At 41.2% G+C, this 15,100-nt stretch overlaps 1 protein-coding gene across 1 annotated transcript in view; it reads right to left on the minus strand.

Annotated features, from left to right (window-relative positions):
* Foxp2 (forkhead box P2) overlaps positions 1-13,511 on the minus strand; it is a 509,404-nt gene extending 495,893 nt beyond the window's left edge. The window contains exon 1 of the mRNA XM_050145932.1: positions 12,904-13,511. The gene's annotated coding sequence lies outside the window, so the exon portion shown is untranslated. The remainder of the gene's footprint in view (positions 1-12,903) is intronic.
* Positions 13,512-15,100: the final 1,589 nt, after the last annotated feature.

Here is a 15,100-nt window from a genome sequence, read left to right on the forward strand (position 1 = left end):
ACATTCCACAGCATAAACAACTATAACACATTTTAAAATAATATTCTGCAACACCTTCAAACTCATAATTTGTTCTTCAAAGATCCTCTGGACATTCCCTTTTTGTATATATTGCTGCCCACAGACAATATGACGGACACTTTCAGATAACAATCTCCAAACTACATTTCTATTAGGCTTTGAATAGGGATTAGAGAATTAATTTAAATTTATTATTTCAAAGATACTTTTCTACTCTCGGATTCTTGTATTCTTCTTATTAATCTTTCCATGAGTGTATATGTATTTGAAATGAAATACGGCCACTGATTGAGAGATGAATAAACAATTGAGTATTATTAAATAGTTGATAATGAGCCTCTTTCTATTGAAAGACATAATTACATGAATAGACCTCATCTATTCCAATCAAACAAAAATTCCAAAGACTGTAAAGATATAAAAAATAAACATCTATGGGAACAAGGACATTTTCTTAAATGAGAACAAGAGGGAGAGACTGATAGTGGATCTAGGAATGGGAAGAACTTTGACAAAACTCTAAGACTAGTCATAGATATTGTTAAACAGGAAAGATAATTTTGTTCAAATATATGTTTATCTATTATATATGTACATATTGTTCAGTCCATATATATGTATAGGTTGGTCAGCATTTTCTTGGTCTTATATATGCATGGATATATATGTGTGTATATATACAGATTTTATACACACACACACGGAAGAGTGTATCTGAAGGAAAACCGAGAGATTTCAAAACCCTAAGCAATTACAAAGGAAAAAAATCAAATAGAATCTGGCAATGACAAGAAAGTTATAACCACGCAGATGCACCTCAGATGCAGTGGCCACCAAGGAGCAGAAATCAGGGAGGACTGCTAAGAGGTAGATATACGGGAGCAATGAAGGTAGTGAAGTGGCCCTGTATTTCAGTTGTGCTGCCAAGGGATCACTCATCAAAACGTAAAGAATCACACTGAAATGGAATAAAGTTTACCATATACCAAAAATCTTTGAAGGAAAATGGAGAAAGGTACTGGAAATGATTATGAAAGATTAATGTTTTAAGATGAATTTTCATTAACAAATCCTATTAAAGGTGACTATTTTCTGAGAAAAACGCAAGACTGTGAAATACAAAAACAAATATCTTACCTTAAAATAAAACTTCAAATGTATAACAATTTTGCTTTTTGTAAATAATCAAGTACATTTACTCTGTTTCATAACTTGTAAAAGTGGAATTATTTATTCACATTAACGTTTTAAAATATCTTCCTATAATAAACGCAGTTCTTGTGATAACAAATGAACATTGATTTCATGGTCCATGAGTTCTGTATTTTTGCTGTCATATTTTTTGTATGCATAAACTCAAAATATGTTCATAGTAGGGACGGGAGAGACGGCTCATCAGTTAAAAGCATGACTACTCCTCCAGAGGAGCCAGGTTCTTTTCTTAATATCCTCATGGAGGCTCATCCCCATCTGTAACTGCAGTTCAAGGGGATCCACCACCTCTCCTGGGCTTTGCTGGCAGCAGATACACAGATGATGCCCAAACATTCATGTAGGCAAAACATCCGTAAACCAAAGATTTAAAGTTAAAGTTAGGTATACTTTACCACTATTTTCATTGAAAAAGTATCAGACTCTCAAGTAATTTTATTTTTATTCAAAGGAATGCATATTCTGTATACAGGAAAGTGTATTTCTCTGACAAGGAAAAGTCTTTTGAAATATTAATGACTGCAACTCTATGCGCTTCTAAAGACTTACAGATTCTTGCCTACTCTCCTGAGAAGTTAGAACTTCTTATATCTGTTCTCCTATGCTGTTGACTTTTTCTAGTGGTCTGAACGAGACAGAGAAAGGCCCTGAAGTGAGAGACTATATTCTTGTTCTAATAAGTGCATTCGAGATGAGTATTATCCATCACACAGCCAAGGGTTAGGGATGAAAAACAGTAAGCAAACTACTGTTGTGGTGGTCAGAAACGTTTGACAATACTCATGCAAAGAAGAAAACCATTCCAAGAGACTTGGGTAAAAATTCTGATGTAGTAAACTGTATAACACTCCTGGTTCTTTGTGAGCCAAGCAATGCAGAGAAAAGCAGTTCAACTGTAGCTCTTCTCACTGCCTTGCCACAGGCCAGTCCAACAGCATTTTCTCAAATTGCTTACCCTTGCTTACATGACTTTAGCTTCTGTCAAGCTGAGGGGAAAAAAATCTACTCAACATTGGGGGAGTGGGCAAGACTTATGTGACTTAAAGGTTATGTCCCATCCTGGAGGGAAGTTAAGGCAGGAATTGAAGCACAGACTGTAGAAGAACGCTTGTTTACTAACTTGTTCCTCCCTGCTTTCTTAGCTACTTTTACTATACAGCCTAGGCTCACCTGTCAAGAAATGGAAGCATCTGAGTGAACTTGTCTCTCCTACATCAATCAAGTGAACAAGCAAGAAATTATAGCAAGAAAGAAAACGTTCCCTGCCCCAGACATGTCATCTAATGGAGGAAATTCCTTAGCTGAGATTGTCTCGTCACACTCAAGCCTAAGTGTGTATGAAATTGGCAAAAAGGAAACAATACAATCCATCGTTTGCATATTTTACACACGAACAGATAACTGTTAAGCCATAATTATCTTATTCTTGTTTGTGCCCAAGAGATCTGTCAATATTAAAATATTAATACAGTACAACATTTAAAAAAAAAAGTTCATAAAAATTTTAATGCTTTGAAAGTTCAAAATCTCTTTAAAATTCTAAAATCATTTAACTGTGGCTTCCTACAAAAAAAATGAAAGCTTTATTAACTCCAAAAGGGGAGAACAAATGCATAAAAACAATCGCACTTAAGCAAAACAAAATCCAACAAGTAGCTCCCAATCCTGCAGCCCAGTGTCTGACATCTAGGACTCATGGTCTTCTGGGCTCCAATATACCTGAGCAGGTCCAGTCCTCTGGCTTTTCCGTTGTCAACACATACACAGATTGTCTGGCAGGCTCAGGCTAACTGCATTGCTGACCTTGGTGGTCATCCCAGTCCTGGGATCTCCAATAAACTGGGGGTCCACACTACAACTGGGACTTCACACTCACCAATGGCTCTTCCTAGTCTCTCAAAGAGCCAAGCCTTAACTGATATTCATGACTTCAAAACGAGAACCATATAGAAGACTCAAACATTGTCAAGTCCTGCTTCCAGCTTTAGATATGGCCTTGCGCTCCTCTAGACCACAGTTTCTATGGGCTAACTCGAGGAGGGGGATACTTCTCAGAAGATTTCATCTTCAGAATGCTAGTCTCTTACTAATCAAAGTTGATTCTTTAGCACTAGCTGACCAGCAGCTATTATCACAGTGGAGAACAAGTTTCACTTTTACTAGTTTCATAGAAAATATCACACAAATAGCCCCCAAAGAGTCCTTGCTTCCCTCTGAAACTATAAGTCAGGGCTTGCATTGTCTGTAGTTCTCTCAACATTCTTGTCTTCCAGGCAAGAACAGAACAGCCCATTAAGCTCCAAGTATTCAAGGTCTTTTCAGCCCCCTCCTCCCTCCTATACACCACACTAACAGCCTATTATCTGCTATCAATTTCTGCTTTAGTTTGTTTTCTTTTGCTGTGATAAATACCATGGCTAAAAGCAACTGGAGAGGAAAAGGTTATTTGGGTTGCAGGTCACACTCACCAAGGAAAGCCAAAGTAGGGTCCTGGTGGCAGGAACTGATGCAAAAACCAGGAAAAATTCTGCTTCCTAGTTGCTCCTTCTGGCTTGTTTAGATACTTCTCTTATGTCTAGCCCCACCTGCCCAGATATGCCTTCCATGATTTGACTGTTACATCAGTTATATATAAAGAAAATGCTCCATAGACATGCCTACAGGTAAGTTGGAGACAATTACAAACTAGACTCTCTTCTCAGGTATATTTAGGTTTGTGCCAAATAAATAAAAATCAACCCACACCGTATGAGGAGTAAATGCGAGCTATGTGACCCCAAGCGCAAGCAGAAGCTAGAAGACAAATTTAGGATTCTACAAGTGAGTCTTGAGGATCGAACTCGGACCATCAGGCTGAGATAAAAGCATCTTGACTTCTGAGAAAGTTGCCCAGCTCTCTAATTTGAACTAATTATAAAAAGACAAAGTTTATCAAATGCATGTCCAGCTATTTCTGCATTGGTATTATCAACAGCTAAATATATGCCTCAGCAGAGAACCAGAACAAAATGTGAATAAATTAATATTTGTAGAATGTGAATTCTCTGAACCTCAGAGAAGAGAATTCCAAGTGGTTCAGCACGTTTCTTGACCTTTGTTCATCACTTCCACATTTCATTCACCCTTGTTTTAGCATCCTGGCTAAATAAAAGGAGGCTCTGCTTCTTGTCTGGGAAAAGAGTGATCTAGAGACCTTATAGGATAAAACAACATGAAAAACAGCCTTAAATTTTAAATGAATCATTGTATTTTATGATATACAAGAGAAGTAAAGTAATGATAATTTTTGTTGGCATTGTTTCTATTTTCAGATGTATTTTTCTTCTTTCATTCTTATGTATAGATTTATGTGTTAGCAAGTAGGGAATATTTTGTAGCTTCAGACTTGATTCCATATGTTTCATAAGATGCTTTAGTTGGAAGTAATCTGAAAACTAATCCAGTATCTTTTTTTAATTTTGAAGGAAGTATCATCTAAAATCACACAACAATAATAGATATAGTTAGCTGTCAAACCAAAATGTGGGCCTTTGGGTTCTGAACATGAAGATTTGCATAGTAAGCCAAGCTGGCTACTCTTCCTATCTGAGATAGCAATTAAGATATTTTCAAAACTTTTCATCACCATTCTCATTCTGATATGCAAAAATATCATTAAAAATCCTTGAATGCAATGTTTCTTTCTTCCAAGAGTGACAAAGTATATTGCCAAGTAGAATAATCGGATGGAGCCATGGAAGACACTTGAGTATTCAAGGGGCAGGGAAAGAGGAGCTGAAGCTGGGAGAAGGGGACAGGATTTGTTGGGGAAGAAAAAAAAATGTGATTAAGTCATGGTGCTGCCTTGTTTCAGAGATTCTCAAGCATTCTCGAACAAAGGAGATAATAAGGGGAAAAGGAAGGAGAAAAATAAGACAAGGCAGTCTGGGTAGAGTCCTGTTTCTCCTTCCTTAGCCACAGAAAACAGCAGAAACTCTGTTCCCATTCTTGAGATATCTGCAATATAGAGTAAAATTTTTAATCAAGTTAATGAAATATTAGTTATGAACACAGCACTGAGAGAGATCGGCAGTGCTTTGCAGTCATAAGAAAATGGCTGGGTGGCATTGCGCCGAGCGTTGCATCTGTTACTCATGTGTCAGTAGCCATGGGCAATTTCAACAAACTGTCTGAGGTTTTAAATTCAGAGACATGGACTTTTCATCAAAGTATAAGTCTTCAATTTGCTCTGTTTAAAGCAGAAAGATGTGCGTATGGATAGATGGACAGATAGAGGAATTTGTTAACTTATGATGTTTCCGCTTATAAAAGTGTAAGATTCTTTCCATATAGGTAAAATCTTGATTTATTCATACTTTCCTCCATATCTTTCCAATCAGTTCCAGACAAACAGGGTTTACTCATAGTATGTTGAATCTATAGTTATTAGAAACATGTATAGATAGTTTTGATACTATTCTTAAGATATGAATATGCCAGTTTAACTTGCATTAAAAAGCACTATGTTGAAGCACTCACCCATTGATAGTTGGTCTAAATAAGTCTAAAACCAAAAATTAGTACTCGCAATTTTATCAGTAAAATGCAATATTTTTTAAGAATAAAAAGAAGGAAAGAGAGGCAGGAGAAGTGCCATAATTTCAAAGTTAGCCTGGTCTACATAGCATTTCCCAGGACAGCAAGGGGCTAACTCTGAAGATACAGGAAACTAGTGATTTGTACCCACCAAAGACAAGAGCCATGACTTTGCCAATACAATAGTAAATAGTTTTTCCAATGTGGTATGACATTCAAATATTATAGAATGAAAACCCAAAATAAAATATATTATGAAGGCATTAAACGAAGTTGTGATATAATACAGTTGGAAGTAATGCCTTGAGTGTCCTGTAAAGTACTCATTCTTCATTCATTATTGGTTTATGGAGTTCCTAGTCAGTGCAAACTGCTGTTTTAAGCGCAGTTAAAGAACAAAGCAAAACCTGGAATATGCATTATATGTAATGTCTACCATCATGAAATGTAAATCACACTGGAGCTACATTATCGTGCAATATTTACCACAGTGGATATATACCACCATAGAATATATACTACAGCAGATAGGCATCATCACGAAAACACACACACACACACACACTGGATGTACATCACCATGAAAACACACATAGCATGTACATAATTATGGAAAATACAACACACTAATTATAACATCATTGAGTATACGTCACATTGAATCTATATCATCATAGAAAAGACACCATGCTGGATATAAATCATAATCAATTATACACCACTCTAGATTACTTTATTGCTGATTTTACACCACATTGGTTGTATACCATCATGGAAAAATACAACACACCGGAAGTATATCATCATTTAATATACATGATACTGGAGGAACTTTTATAAATTCCAGTATATGGTAGAGCTATGGAGAAAAATATTATGCCCTAAAAATAATGGAGTACAGTCCCTGAGGATGTGCATTTTATGAAAACAGAGTGTTCTATAGTCTAGACACATTGAGCAGGGAGCTGAAGTTGGCAAAGACACCAGATGGAGAATAGGAGAAACATGCCTAGGTGGGAAACAGCCCATTCTATTTTGAACAACGTTAAGAAAGGCAGAGTACATTGTAATAAGAAAAACAGTTAAGACCTTACATGAGGTCTTTTCATTCTGATGGACCTAAGGGGATGCCAGATGTTGAATAGAAGAGTAGCTTAGCAAGTCCTAATGCTAAAGGAGTTTTGTCCCCATGGAGAAGGAAGGGGTATGTGGAAATAAAAAAAAACTAGTGACTGAAATATTTAGTGGTGCACCTGACCAGCTTCAGAGTTTCAGCTTGTATAGTGAAGACCCATTTAACTGGCATTTTTGCTAAACTAAAGGCAGGCTCCAAATGGTTCGGAGAAGGAATTGAAAAGTCAACACAGGGATTTAGAAAGAAATGAACTCTGGGTGAAGTAACAGTGAAGACTAATTTTTAAAGATGTTGAGGCTCCTTTTTGAATTGTGACAACCGACAAGTGGTGAGATTTTGAGAGAGTTGGATGGTGTTCTGTAGCTTTCTCCTCGCTACCAGGCAGGAAGAAACCTCTCATTCACTCGTTCCCTTCCTCTCGTCTTACCCATTAAGAAGCAAGGCTACTTTTTCCTAAGGCTTAGAAAAAAAAAAAAAAAAAAACAAATTACAAAATGATGGCTCTCATCAGAGGTAAACATTGAAACAGTACAAAGGTGTTCACAGAACATGCCACCCAGTAAACACAGAAGTTGAGATCAGAGGAGAAAGGCATAAATGAATACCAGAAAAAAAGAAACACCTTTATGTTCTTGCTAGCTGGATTTTTTATTTGGAGAAAGTTCCTTGACCTGTTTTTCCAAAAATATGACATTACAATGTTATAAGCTTTTAGACATGCTGGGAAAAATCTTTAAAAGCAACTGTTAAAAACTTAAATAAATTTTAAGTCAACATTCTCGTCACAAAGTATATTTTAAGTCTTTCAAGACATAAATTGAAGGGGATGAAGAACATTAATAAACTAAAAATGCTGAGAGCTTTAAGACCCCTTGGGAATTCATTTGCTTCACAGCGATGTGCTTTTTCAACATTAAATCTTATTCGCTCTTGCTAATGAAAATAATTTGCCAGAGCAGAAAGGGATGAAGATGTCAGATCCAAGTGACACAGCTATCAATATAAAGGGGAGGGAATGGTGTGATATCCTTGGTGAATCATAGGAGGAAAAGAGCCGAGCAGAACTGATTGGAAAGTTGAATTCAGGAATGCATACTTCACAAATCACGGCAATCAAAAGGTTAACCAGGGCCAGCATAGGTGGATTCTGGGGGAAATGCTTCTAAAATAAAATTGTATATAGATTAATATGGACGGAAATAACTTTAGACTTTCAATTGTAGGTGGTAAGCTGCCAAGTAAAAGAAAATGGACAAGTTCACAATTGCAAAAAGAATTGAAAGGGTAAAACATTAGCTGTAAATCGTTTATGTATAACGTGCTTTCAAAAGCGGAACAGGGTTAATCCCATTCTCTGTTTCAGAGAACACAAACTCCAGATCAGTTCGCTACAAAGTAAGACATTTTGCTAAAATTAATAAAGCCAACAGAGAATAATACTATATTTGAGGATACATAAAATTACCAAAGATATTACTTTTAAAAATAGCTTTAACATACAAAACTAAGAAATCAGATCACTAAAAGCAGGCTCTGTATGATGTTTGTTTCTTTGTTTAATATTAGCAACAACACAACAGCAGATCTAAATCTCCTCGAGCATCTCTCTCCTTACCTCTGGCCTCGGAGAAATAATATTCCTTTACATTTCACCGGAAGTAGTTACTTTTACATTTGTTTTGTCAGGAAACTATAGAGTAGAAGATGGACGAAGACACAGGGCACAGGAAAGAAATACATGTACAATAAATCAGAGGTAATAAGACATGGAAATAAGCATGTGACAGCAACCATTTATTTTCTCAAGCAACATTAGAAACAAGGGAGGAGCCTAGACAATATGAGAGTTCATAGATATCACCATTAATGAATTTTCATTTAACCAATGATAAGCTGTAAGAGAGAAGGAAGCATATTTTTAGACAGGCCTCCCAGCAATGCTAAATTAAGATGGAAGATTAAACAAATAAAAATAGTTATCAGTACACTTTGAAGTACACTTTGATAAACAAAGTAGCTGAAAGTTTAGAGCCACACCATAAGAAAGCAGTATCAGAGAACCTGATCAACCTCATGTAGAAATCTATAGACAGCAAACAAAATTTCAAAAGTAAATTATTTTCCTTGATACATATGAGAGAAGTGACATAACTTTAGTCTACGGGTATCTAAGAGATAAATGGCTGAGCCTAGAAAATATTTATTGCTCCTAAAGAGAACTAGCAACAGCATGTAGAATCTGAATCAGCTTTGAACTGTCTGCAAACCAAGAACACCAGAATACATTTCTGTAAAGTTTCAACCGTGTGAATTTTTACAGAAGCCCTTAGAATGCAGTCATTCTGGTTTGGACTTGCTCGGGCTTTTGGAACCCTACAAGTGAGGAGCCACATGAGATTGCTTTCAAACTTCTTCACCAATATTAAAATCCCATTGAGTTTCATTTGGGGGCACTACTCAGAACATTTCGGTTCCCACACAGACAAGTAAAATAAATGATCACAAAGAACATAAAATAGTTTAAGTGTGCCAAATATGAGTGATAAGTAATCGGAAATAATTATTACATGATTATTAAATTATCTTCTCTGTAGCCAAAGGCCTTTCTTTGACTTCATATAGAAAGGTGGAAATTTCATGTCTCTGTCCTTCATTCCGCTTTCTGTAAGCGTTATAAAGAGTAGTCAGCTCACCATGAGAGTGTCAACATTGAAAGAAACAAAGGTGTTGACCGGAGAAAGCTAACTTTCACTCCTAAAACATATCAAATATGATTTCTTTTATGTAATTAGGTTCTGTATTCTTCCCTTTTTCTCCTGCCCATCAAAATATCTGGTATTTTTTTTAACTCTAATCATTACACTGTTATATTCTGTAAGAATCTGAGCCAAACCAGCTGGTTGTCTTTACATATTTAAATATACTCTCTACAAAATATAATCTGAGAGCTATGCACAAAGAGTGTTCTGTGTGCCTGAAACTTTAACAAAGAGAACCTAACCTCTCATTATCGACTATGTGCACATATATCAATGTTTGCCTGGTCCCTGATCTATTGTCCCCACATACTAATTATGAGGATTTCATTCTTATTTAAAGTTCCTAGATAATAACAAAGTTTCTTCAAAGTAAAACTACTGCACTGCCCCCAGTGTAAAGAAAGGAAACACCAATGCTCGATAATCCGGTACATTTCTTTTACAAACAACTTAAGGTTTCTTTTCACACCAAAAAAGTACGAATTCTGTGACAACAATATCCAAAAATATAAGGCAATGATGAAAGAATAATGAGTTGTCTATAGTTATTATTTTCCCATGCATGTTCCTTATAATTACTTGATTTATTGTAATATATGATGGACAGCAATGGACACATTTATGTGTGTGATCTATCTATTGCAATCACGTTTAAGCTGAATGTCAAAAAATATTCCTGAATAAATTCTACTTTTTAGACCTAAAAGTGAACGTTGCGAGGATCTTTTTAGACTGTGTGCCCTCTCACACATACCCAGAGGGAGATATCAACAGGTTTCTCCTCTCTTTATAAACTACAATTAAATTTTCTCTCACTTAATTTTTGCTCTCAATTATGCCCCATGCCTTTCTTAAAGAAATGCTGAGCTGCATGGCTACTGAACATGAACCATTTAAGCAAAAAGAGGGATGGAAGAAGAGATACAAGGAAGGAAGAAATGAGGACAGGGAACTAAAGCTCTACTGCAGTCATAAAATATGATGGCCCTAATGATCACGATGCATGTAACTATATGCACTCTATTAATGGAGATACAAATAAATCAAAATTGTAAATGGTGTTTAGCAGCATTAAACAAACACTGCATTTAAAAATTCCAGTACACTGAGAATATCCTTAGTCATAACTCATAGTGGCAGGAAAGATAAACAGGCCTCTTCACAACATAAAGCATTTCCTCCAAGAGGTATGGCACACAGCAGACTTTGGGAGGAACGTTTTGGGGAGCCCACCTTCACCTCACTTTCTACCTCAGATGCAGGCCCACATTTATATAAACTCTTCCCTTCACTGCTGGGGGTTAGGAGACCACGTAAAGATGTGCCTTCCAGGCAAACTTGTTTTCTAAAGCAAATCTCTCCAAATACTTCCAGTTGGAAAATGTCCAGTTCTGCTACCTGACACCAAAGCATGGCTTTCTCCCTCGGGGCTTACCGGCTACTAAGTAACTCTCCTTCCAACTTTCAGGTGGCTATGTTGGGGAGATACCTATTTGAGTGCTTCTGAAAGGGACTGCACACCTCACACGCTCCCACGGAGCCCTGCAATCCTTCATCTCTCTCTCATGCCCCCTCTGAGAACTCACCCAGGCCTCTGCAGGCAACTTACATGGCCAGTGTCTGCCCACCTGGGAGCAAGTAACATTCGAGGAATGAGCAGCAAGATGAAGGAACTGGGAGGATTTCAACACGTGGCGAGAGGAAAGGTGGGGGAGGATGTGAGCCTGGCAGACAGCAGCTGTCCACCGAGTGGTTTAAATCTGTTGCTTAAAGAGCTGAATAAACAAACACGCAGATGGGTCTAGTTCCTTGGGGGATTCCCGATTGTTCAGAGCCTCCCAAATCCTGGCCAGTTTGGCCTCTGGACTAAACCCTCTGCAAAATGCACATTGATTTTCACTTTCAAAGGACACAAACCTGCAAACATCTTTGTCTTGAAGTTTCTTCTAATAATAAAAGCATGACCCTTTTCTCTCCAGGTCCTGAGAAACTTACCTATGGGTTCTTAGGGTCTGGGGACAGGAGGGCAACTTTTCCTTCAAGCACTACAGAGGCTTGGGCCCACTTTTAAGATGGGACTTCGGGGCGCATCTGACCAGGAGGTAATGAGAGGGGTGCTCCATGTGCCTGCGACCACCTGATAAATCCGGCCAGCTCCCACAGTCTCACGTTCCTCTCTGTGAACGTGAACGCGAAGGGGCAGAAGTGGCTGAAGAGACTTTCCCCAGCTCTGTGCTGGTCCCATCCACTCAGGATTGGATTCAAGGATTAAGAAAAAAAAAAGAAAGAAAAGAAAGAAAAAGGAAAAGGAAAGAAAAAAAACCTGGAAGAAGCCCTTCCATCCTCACAAAGGTGTCTGCGCCCCTCCCACGAGAGCCCTCCCTCAGGTGGAGCAAGACGCGAAGACACCCAGACTCGGAGCAAGGAGCACTTTCCAAAGTGGAATAAAAGTAAAACCAGGACAGATCCCAAGGGAAGCCCGCTGTGCTGGCTCACGGACAAGTGGAAGACGCGATCAGGACTAGCCCGAGAAATGCGTGGTTATCTCAGGCGTCACCAGGGGCCAGGGGTTTCTTACATAGAGAGAAAAAGGAGTGTCCCCTAGATGCCTCTCAGGTTCCTGGATGAACGCAGAAAGTGCCTAAAGACCCAAGAAGCATGCACTTGCCCGCTAGAGTAAAAAAGGTCAGCAATCTGATCAATAAAGTGTGCCCTTCTAACCACCACATGTTTTTACTGCTGTTTCTCCTCCCTGGGGAGAGTGGGAAGGAAAAGAGAAAGACAACAAACATTTTTGAAAAAGAGTAAACAAACACATCTGGTGTTTCGACACATCTTTTCCTCCAGCCTTAGTCTCTCTGGACAACATTCTGCATATTCAAAACTAACCAACTAAATAAATAAATTACCCGGGAGCCACAGAGAAATCTCGTTGCTCTGCACTTTTCCCCCCATCACAAAGTAAAATCCAAAGGAACAACAAGTGGCGATGCTGGGTCCCGAACGACCCTGACCCCACGTCGAAACCTGACACATGTCACCGTGGCCCCGCAGCGCAGAAAGGCAGGCGCTGGGGCGAAACTTTGCTGCCGCGACGGGATCAGCGTGGAGGAAAAGTGGCAGTCCGGTCGCGCGTGGCTGTGATCGGAACAGGGTGGAGTGCTGAGTACAGAGCGCCAGAGTGTGGGCGAAGAAACTTACCGCAACCAGAGACCCCGTGGGCAGAGTCCCGGGAGGTGGTACCCGCAGCGCGCCCAGGCAGAAGCCCCCGAACAACACACCCACGTTCGAGTCCCAGCAGCCGCGGCCGCGAGTTGAGGGGACGCCAGGGATGGGGGGACCGGAGGAAGCTGAGGCGGGAGGACCCGGCCGCCGCATAAATGCCCTGAACGGGCGCGAGCGGGCCAACTGCGGGTGGCGCCGGGCTCCGGCCGGGACGAAGCTGAGTCCGGGGAGCTGCACGCGCCGGCGTGTCTCGCGCTTTCTCGGAGGCTTGCGCTGTCTCGCGCTGCAGCTCCCCCCAACCCGGATCTGAGTGTGTATGTGTGTATGTGTGTGTGAGTGTGTGTGTGCGCGCGTGTATGTGTGTGTGCGTGCATCGGCGGGCGCGCGCACCCGGCCGCGCGCGCGTGTTGTTGGCAATGCAAACTGTACACACACTGTGCGCGGAGCCGCCTCTCCTCCGAGGGGCGGGCTGGGGGAAGGGACATCTTGGAAGACTCTCAAGTACTGTTGGGCCACTTGGTTTGTCTTACTTTGCATAGTTGGGGTTGTTGTTTTGTTGTTGATGATTTTATTTTAAAGTGATTTGAACTTCTTTACCAGTCTCCTCCTGCCCCTCCCCACCAACGTCTCCCACGGTTGGGGGGAACTGCCGGCCAGAAAACTGCTGGGCCCTGCCGTGGAGCCTCCTGCATGACGTCAGGTCCACCTGCTATGTAAACAACTCGCTGGAGAACTTGTTTGTTCTGAGCCGATTCCCCCACCCCCACCCTTCTCCCCACCTCCTGCTCCGCCTCCTCCAGCCGCCCCAGACGGCTTGTCGGGGATGGGGGTGGGGAGGGAGGCGAGAACAAAACCGTATGCTGTATTGGCACAGCCGAGTTGTGTCTGCTGCTTCTTGGCAGTCCCCAAAGTACGTCCTCTCAGCAGACGGAGCTGCTGGCAAATGAAACAGGGGATTCCACGTGAAGTGCAGAAAGCCTCGAAGGGATCCGAAGCCCTTGATGGCAGGTAGTTAAAGCACAGAGTGTCACTGAAGGAGCCCGCGCGAGCACAACAACGCTGATTGGCCTTTCTATCTACAGCGTGCGCCTCTGCGGCCTGGATGGAGAGGCCGAACCTTTCTCACTCTTCATTGTCGTGGCTCCGGTCTCACTTGGGGCAAGGACTACTGGGGCTTCCTCATAGTGGCGCTGCCCAGGTCACTGCGGCCGGGCTTGGAAAAATGGCACCTCCAAGCTGTGGTGTTTAAAGTCTGAGGCTTTGGGGATTGTCTCAATCAATGACTAGGGAAAACAAAATAAGAGGAATGAAAGGAAAGAAATTGTGGGAGCTCGCTCGCAGCGCACTCCAAAGCAATGGCCGGGGTGTGGGGGCTGCTCAGGCATATTTCTGTCATCAGGACCCTCCTCCTGAGCCCGTGTTGCAACCTAGCTAGTTGGCCTGAGCAGGACCGAGGAAGAGATGACAGAGAAAAGGCTGAAGGAAATCAAGGGGGTGGGGGTGAGAGGCTGATGACTTGAATCTGGTCCTACGAAGCCAGCTCTCCACCTTAGTTCTAGGAGGGCAGTCCCTTCCCGAGGTCTCTCGCCAGCCCCTCCCAGGCCTCTGGCCCCCGCAACCCTTCGCGGCCCGCCTTCATTGCGCACCACCACCGGAGCTTGCAGCTCAGCTGCCGAATCAGTTGACAAAGCTTTCCGAGAGGCACAGAAACTTTCCATGGAATAGATACAGCCAAGAAACCCGGGTGGGAGCGGGGATTGGGGGGAGGCAGCAGCACAGAACCACAAGAGTGGGGGACCTGACTGCTAGCAATTTTCAGGGAAGAAAGAGTTGCTAACTCTCACACAGCGCCTGTTTGAGAGGGGTTGGTGAAATGAGGCGGCAGAGGATCAACACCAACTTGTGCCTTTGAGTCTCTCCTTCTCTCAAAGACCAGCACGCCCTTTATTTTTAAAGGGCAGCGCGAAGGAGAGAGAGAGAGAGAGAGAGAGAGAGAGAGAGAGAGAGAGAGAGAGAGAGAGAGAGAGAAAACACACCACAAATTCTTCCTTTCTGAACCTGTGGGGGTAGCTCTTCAGGGGAGGAAGCGGCGGCCCTGGCACCCACATCTGTAAACACACCGCCAGGTTTGCTAGTGAAACCAACTTTTGTCAATAAACCACAGGGCTGGTCC

This window comes from Alexandromys fortis, unplaced genomic scaffold (assembly GCF_014885135.2).
Source record: "Alexandromys fortis isolate MF-2015 unplaced genomic scaffold, M_Fortis_MF-2015_v1.1 scaffold_34, whole genome shotgun sequence".
Classification (NCBI taxonomy): Eukaryota; Metazoa; Chordata; class Mammalia; order Rodentia; family Cricetidae; genus Alexandromys; species Alexandromys fortis.